Here is an 8124-nt window from a genome sequence, read left to right on the forward strand (position 1 = left end):
GGTTTTTTTGCCTTCCCCTGGATCAACATGTTAGGGCATGTTAGGTTAGGCTATGGGTTGAACTAGATGGACTTACAGTCTTCCTTCAACCTTAATAACTATGTAACTATGTAACTATGTAACTATGTAAGATGAAAAACAACACATACAGTGAGAAAAAAAGTATTTACTCAGCCGCCAATTGTGCAAGTTCTTCCACTTAAAAAGATGAGAGAGGCCTGTAATTGACATCATGGGCAAACCACAACTATGAGAGTCAAAATGAGAAAACAAATCCAGAAAATCACCTTGTCTGATTTGGCAAGATTTATTTTGCAAATTATGGCGAAAAATAAGGTCACTTAAAAACATGCAAGATTTCTAGCTCTCACAGACCTGTAACTTCTTCTTTAATAGGCTGCTCTGTCCTCCACTCATTACCTGTAGTCAGGGATAGACTGGGGCTCAAATTCAGTTTTGGCATTTGGAAGTTCACAGGCCCATGTTGGTCTTGCCCCATAGCACCAGATGGGGATATCTATTACTAATATTACCTTGCCTGGAGGAAATCAATATTTACTACTTTCATAATACAGCTGTACACTATGTTCCAAATTATTATGCAAATTACATTTTTATCGGATTTTCCTAAATGATCGGTGCAAATGACAGTCAGTCTAATAAAAGTAATCACCCGTTAGAGTATACATCGAATTTTATTGAATAAACCTCCCAATGATAACAGTATAATCTCCAAAATGAATAAAAACTTAAAATGCACTGTTCCAAATTATTAGGCACAGTAGAATTTCTAAACATTTGATATGTTTTAAATAACTGAAAATGCTCATTTGTGGAATTTGCAGCATTAGGAGGTCACATTCACTGAACAAAAAGCTATTTAACTCCAAAACATCATAACAGGCCAAGTTACATGTTACCATAGGAACCCTTCTTTGATATCACCTTCACAATTCCTGCATCCATTGAGTTTCTGCTTGTATTTCTTTGAATGAAGTCAGAATAGCCTCCCAGAGCTGCTGTTTTGATGTGAACTGCCTCCCACCCTCATAGATATTTTGCTTGATGATACTCCAAAGGTTCTCTATAGGGTTGAGGTCAGGGGAAGATGGTGGCCACACCATGAGTTTATCTCCTTTTATGCCCATAGCAGCCAATGACTCAGAGGTTTTATTTGCAGCATGAAATGGTGCATTGTCATGCATGAAGATGATTTTGCTCCTGAAGGCACATTTCTGCTTTTTATACCATGGAGGAAAGTTGTCAGTCAGAAACTCTATATACTTTGCAGAGGTCATTTTCACACCTTCAGGAACCTTAAAGGGCCCTACCAGCTGTTTCTCCATGATTCCGGCCCAAAACATGACTCCTCCACCTCCTTGCTGTTGTTGCAGCCTTGTTGGGACATGGTGGCCATACACCAACCATCCACTACTCCATCCATTTGGACCATCCAGGGTTGCTCAACACTTATCAGTAAACAAGAATGTTTGGAAATTAGTCTTCATGTATATGTGGGCCCAATGCAACCATTTCTGCTTGTGAATACTGTTTAAGGGTGGCCGAATAGTAGGTTTATGCACCACAGCAAGCCTTTGAAGGAGCCTACACCTTGAGGTTCAAGGGACTCCAGAGGCACCAGCAGCTTCAAATATCTGTTTGCTGCTTTGTAATGGCTTTTTAGCAGATGCTCTCTTAATCCGATGAACTTGCCTAGCAGAAATCTTCCTCATTATGCCTTTATCAGCACAAACACATCTGTCCTCAGATACAGCCACAAATCTCTTAACAGTACGATGATCACACTTAAGTTTTCGGGAAATTTCTAATGTTTTCATCCCTTCACCAAGGCATTGCACTATTTGATGCTTTTCAGCAGCAGAGAGATCCTTTTTCTTTCCCATGTTACTTGAAAACTGTGACATGCTTAATAATGTGGAACATCATTTTTAAGTAGTTTTCCTTTAATTAGAATCACCTGGAAAACTAATTATCCCATGTGTTTAAGATTGATTTCAGTGATCCTTTGAGCCCTGAGACACAATACCATCCACGAGTTTATTTGAAAAACAAAACAATTAAATCTTTATCACATTTAAACCAATTTGCATAATAATTTGGAACAGAGTGTATAAGATTGAATAATAATAATACCGCAATAATAATATTGCAATATAACAGACAAATGCCAACAAACCATAACCAAATATTGAAAAACAAAAAAACAGAGTATAAAAGTCCCACAGAACATAGTAGCAATTATGAAGACTTTTATTGAGACAAAAACCCATGTAAATCAATTAATAAAACACTAATGTAGCACATACAGAGAGGGAATATGGAGGCGGCATGAAGGTAAGCTGGGTTAAGAAGGAAAAGCTGAGTACATCCTGAGGAAGCTAAATAGGAATGACAGTCATTAAACCATAACGACCTAATGGCGTAGGAAAGCTGAAACCATATATAGGTGCTAAATAGCAGTACCCCATAATAGCTCCTAATCAAGTGGTCATTCATACATGCTTACCCATAAGTAAACGGATGGCTCCCCCAACTTGCCCAGCAGCCCCTTCAAGTTGGGGGAGCCATCCGTTTACTTCAGAATTACCCAATCTATTAAAAAAAAAAAAGAATTAACCTGATCGCTCAACGGCGTAGCAAGAAAAAAATTCAAAATGCCAGAATTGCGTTTTTTGGTCGCCGTGACATTGCATTAAAATGCAATAATGGGCATTCAAAAGAGCATATCTGCACCAAAATGGTTTAATTAAAAAAAAAGCCCTCACCCGAAATCCCGAAAACTGGAGACACTATGGGTATCGGAAAATTGTGCAATTTTTTATTTTTTTAGCACACTTTGGAATTTGTTTTCACCACTTAGATAAAAAATAGCCTAGACATGTTTGGTGTCTATGAACTCGTAATGACCTGGAGAATCATAATGTTAGGTCAGTTTCAGAATTTAGTGAACCTAGCAAAAAAAGCCAAACAAAAAGCAAGTGTGGGATTGCACTTTTTTTTCTATTTCACCGCAGTTGGAATTTTATTCCCATTTTCTAATACACAACATGGTAAACCAATTGTGTCCTTCAAAATTACAACTCGTCCCGCAAAAAACAAGCCCTCACATGGCCATATTGATGAAAAAATTAAAAAGTTATGGCTCTGGGAAGGAGGGGAGCGAAAAACTAAAACGCAAAACTGAAAAAAGCTCCGGGGGTTAAGAGATTAAGGTTGCAACAAAAACGTGACTGTACAAGATTTTTGGCCAATGTTTCAGTCCTCAGACCTTGCTCCCAGCCTACAAAATACACATATACATACACACACACATACATGAAAAAACAGGATACATGCAGATTGTCAAAAAATTATAGAATAAAAACATTAAAAATAAAACATAAATAATACATACTGCGTATGCAAAAGTTTATAAACGCATGAGGGGTATCAAAAAGATTGCAAATTAATAATAGTTATATATCAGTAAATACATGGAAATAAGCCATAGAGAAAAAGAATAAGTAAAAAATGCAGTAAAAAAATAGAAGACAAGGAAAAGAAAAGGGAAAAAAATAAATGGGAATATGAACTGGAGGTGGGAACAAAAAAGATAAGGACTAAAATGAACATGGAATAGCAGTAAAGAGAAGAGTAATTTATAAGGTGCATAAGGATTAAAGTAGGTGAGAAAGTCAAGGGGAGGGACTAGTTATAAAAAGTGAGGACAAAAAGAGAAAAAGTAAATAATAATTTTATAACAGGAGGGGTAAATAAAGGTAAGGATAGAAAAAGAGAATAAAAAATTCAGCAATAAAATGGAGAGCACAGGCTAAAATATGTAATGCAACAAACGAATATGATGGAAAATGAAGGCAAACAGGAGGGAACTAGGAGTGAGGAGAAATGAGGACTGCAATGCAATGAATAGAAATGCTTTGAAAAAAGTGTCTACATGACAGATAACTGGTAAAGGAGCAGGGGAGGAGGCGTCACAAGCACTCACAGGTCAGGGGAGTCAGGTCAGATGTCTATCTGCTGCTGCTGAAGATGCAGGAGGTGTCAGCAAGCGTGGTTTGAATAAACCACTGGTGCTGGAGAAGACGACATCATTCTGTGATTGCAGACCAGAAGTGTGACAGAGAGAGTACACCATGCAGGACGGAAGTGGGGCAGGGAGGGAGGGGCGGAAGTGAGGCGCTAAAATAACACACACTGAGAAGAGGCAGATGTAGATAAGACGGAAGTGGGGCAATAGAATATAAAAAAACAGGTAAACAGGCTTTCAGCACACTACAGTGTGGGTGTCCCAATGACACCGACACTGTTAACAACAAGGCTGACAAAGCGGCCCACTACAGGCACCGGCCCTTCTGGCATTTGCCAGAAGTGCCCGATGCTCAGTTCGGTCCTGCCTGTTTAATGGCACCTGTTTGAACTTATCAGTATAGAAGACACCTGTCCACAACCTCAGTCACACTCCAAACTCCACTATGGTGAAGACCAAAGAGCCATCGAAGGACACCAGATACAAAATTGTAGCCCTGCACCAGGCTGGGAAGACTGAATAGGCAAGCAGCTTGGTGTGATGAAGTCAACTGTGAGATCAAAAATAAGAAAATAGAAGACATACAAGACCACTGATAATCTCCCTTGATCTTGGGCTCCACGCAAGATTTAACCCCGTGGGGTCAAAATGATCACAAAAATGGTGAGCAAAAATCCCAGAACCACACGGGGGGACCTAGTGAATGACCTTCATAGAGCTGGGACCACCGTAACAAAGGCTACCATCAGTAACACGCTACACCGCCAGGGACTCAGATCCTGCAGTGTCAGACGTGTCTCCTTGCTTAAGCCAGTACATGTCCGGGCCCATCTGAAGTTTGCTATAGAACATTTGGATTATCCAGAAGAGTATTGGGAGAATGACATATGGTCTGATGAAACCAAAGTAGAACTGTTTGGTAGGGAAAAAAAACTCGCCATGTTTGGAAGAGACAGAATGCTGAGTTGCATCCAAAGAACACCATACCTACTGTGAAAAATGGGGGTGGCAACACCAGGCTTTGGGGCTGTTTATCTGCAAAGGGGTGAGGATGACTGATCAATGTACATTAAACAATGAATGGGGCCATGTATCGTGAGATTATCGTGAGAGTGCAAACCTCCTTCCATCAGCCAGGGCAACGAAGTAGTGTCTTCGTAGAAAGCATATGAAGGTCCTGGAGTGGCCTATCCAGTCTCCAGATCTCAAACCCATAGAAAACCTTTGGAGGGAATTGAACATCTGTGTTACCCAGTGACAGGCCCAAAACATCACTGCTCTATAGGAGATCTGCATGGAGGAATGGGCCAATATACCACCAACAGTGTGTGCCAACCTTGTGAAGACTTACAGAAAATGTTTGACCTCTGTCATTGCCAACAAAGGATATATAACAAAATATTGAGATGAACTTTTGTTAATGACCAAATACTTATTTTCCACCATAATTTGCAAAATAAATCCTGCCAAATCAGACAAGGTGATCTTCTGGATTTGTTTTCTCATTTTGACTCTCATAGTTGTGGTCTACCTATGATGTCAATTACAGGCCTCGCTCATCTTTAAAAGTGGGAGAACTTGCAAAATTGGTGGCTGACTAAATACTTTTTCTCCCCACAGTATATGTGCCCAACTCATAGCAATGGATAGCAAGTTTATCTAAGAAATATGTATCTAGATGAGCGGAATAGGCAACATTTGAATTTAATTATCCGTGAGTTTTTTCCCAGGACATTCAAATCACAAAGAAGTTATTCTTCACAAATTTAATGTCCCTTATTTTACTTTATAGACCACAGAGCATAATAAAGTTAATAGGTAAAAAATAAAGAATCGTTATACTTGCCCTTGTCTCAACTCTCCAGTCCATTTGGTCCTTGCAACATTTTCTGATGAAGAAGGTCACTGTGCACGTCGTGACATGGCGATGTTGACCTTTCACACGCCTGCATAGAATGCTCCCGGTCATCATTACACCTGGAAGTAGAACACAACATGTATGCATAGAATTCTCCCAGTCGCCATAACACCTGGAAGTCCAACACAGTACAAGGACTGAAGATTTCATTGTGAGGAGATCAGAAAATGCGTTGAGGACCGGACAAGTGGCTGTGCGTAGTGGAAGGGCCAAAGAGGATGAGGGGAGTACAATGATTTTTTTAAAAAATGTTTCATGACCCATTTTACTGAATTTGTGTAGAAGTGACGTACAAGAAATTAGTTTTTTGGGGAATGTGTATTATTCCCAAACTTTGGCATGAATATAGGCAAAAATTAAATATTTGCATGTGGTAATCTAAGCTAAAACTCAAAACCTATATCAATGACTACAAAATATTGTTGTAAGAAACATACTGTATTGGATCGTAAATGATTAATAAAATAATATAAAAACATTTAAAAAATAGCTATTTATATATCCATGGTATCTATAGATCTGGCAGTAATAGTATATTGTATTTTTCACAAGTATTTTTCACATTATCAAGCAGTAAATAGGGACAATAAAATTAATATTAACTAGGAATATAAAATGTTAATTATGTCAAAAGCTGAAGTGCATTTGTCAATCAAACCATATAAATTCATATATAAGAGTAGAAGCCTATAGCTGCAGAGTTTATAACATGATATGTAACTCTCAAGGTAATTGATATTCCACCTGCTGTGCTGAGAAAGTGCATAGTGCTAACTAGGGTTGAGCGACTTTTACTTTTTTGGGGTCGAGTCGGGTTTTGCGAAACCCGACTTTGTCAAAAGTCGAGTCGAGTGAAATCGGCCGATTATCGCGAAAAGTCGGGGATCGACCGAAACATGAAACCCAATGCAAGTCAATAGGGAAGCATAGTCGGCAGTGAGTGGAGGCCAGGAAAACACCTACAGTGCCCATTTTAATGGCAAAAACATCCATTCTTGTTACTGAAGCTTGTCAATATTAATTTACTTTATAATAATAGTTAGGCATTGGAAATTGGGGGTCATTTGACTAAAGTTGTGGGGGGTAGGGCTGGTTAAAGTTTTTAGTGGGCTCAGGAAACGTGGACTACGTCACGGCGGTGGAGCAGGGAGAGGTAAGTATTTCAACGTTGCAAGTGCTGTGATCCTGAGCAAGCAGGGGGGGCCCACTCGTTCGCATTGGCACTGGCACAGGGCCCCTCACAGTACAGCGGTGTGTTTGCACGGCGGGGGCGCCTCCCACCAGCAGCGACACTTTTGCGTACTATGAGGTGCCCTGTGCCAGTGACATCGCCAACGAGTATGCCCCCCCACCTGATGAAGGAACCTGCACTTTCACCTGCACCTTCCTCTTTGTCCCCGTGTAAGGTGGTATAGTATGCGGGAAGAGGAACCTGACTTTCAGCAGGGTCAGATTCTGGCTGTGTAGAGTGCAAGGGGAATGTAGTGGTCTGGGTCAATGTACCAGCGGACTCATCTAGCAGTGGCTGGGCAATGGGCAGGATGAGGAGGAAACACAGATCTAGGCCCAAATAATAAAGTGGGCTAAATGCAGTTCAAAGTTGGTAACAGGACTAACCAGGCGGCATTGCTTTGTTCAGTGGAGGACAACTGTAATGAGAGGCTGACACAGTGAGTAGGGCCAAATAAGTAACTAGGCTAAATGCAGTTCTAAATTGGTAACAGTAGGAAACAGGCGGCACTGCTTTGTTCAGTAGAGGAGAACACCAAGCAGCGGCAGACACCGTTACTAGGCCCCAACCAAACTAGTAGAGCAACTGCAGTGTTACATTAAAAACTACTTAATGAGAGCCTGAAGGTTGAAGCTCAGACAAGGAAACCTGGAGGAGAACACCAAGGAGGAGGAGAACACCAAGGAGCGGCAGACACCGTTACTAGGCCCCAACCAAAGTAGTAGGGCAACTGCTGTCTTATATAAACAACTACTTAATGAGAGCCTGAAGGTTGAAGCTCAGACAAGGAAACCTGGAGGAGAACACCAAGGAGGAGGAGAACACCAAGGAGCGGCAGACACCGTTACTAGGCCCCAACCAAAGTAGTAGGGCAACTGCTGTCTTATATAAACAACTACTTAATGAGAGCCTGAAGGTTGAAGCTCA

Source organism: Ranitomeya variabilis, chromosome 1 (assembly GCF_051348905.1).
Source record: "Ranitomeya variabilis isolate aRanVar5 chromosome 1, aRanVar5.hap1, whole genome shotgun sequence".
Classification (NCBI taxonomy): domain Eukaryota; kingdom Metazoa; phylum Chordata; class Amphibia; order Anura; family Dendrobatidae; genus Ranitomeya; species Ranitomeya variabilis.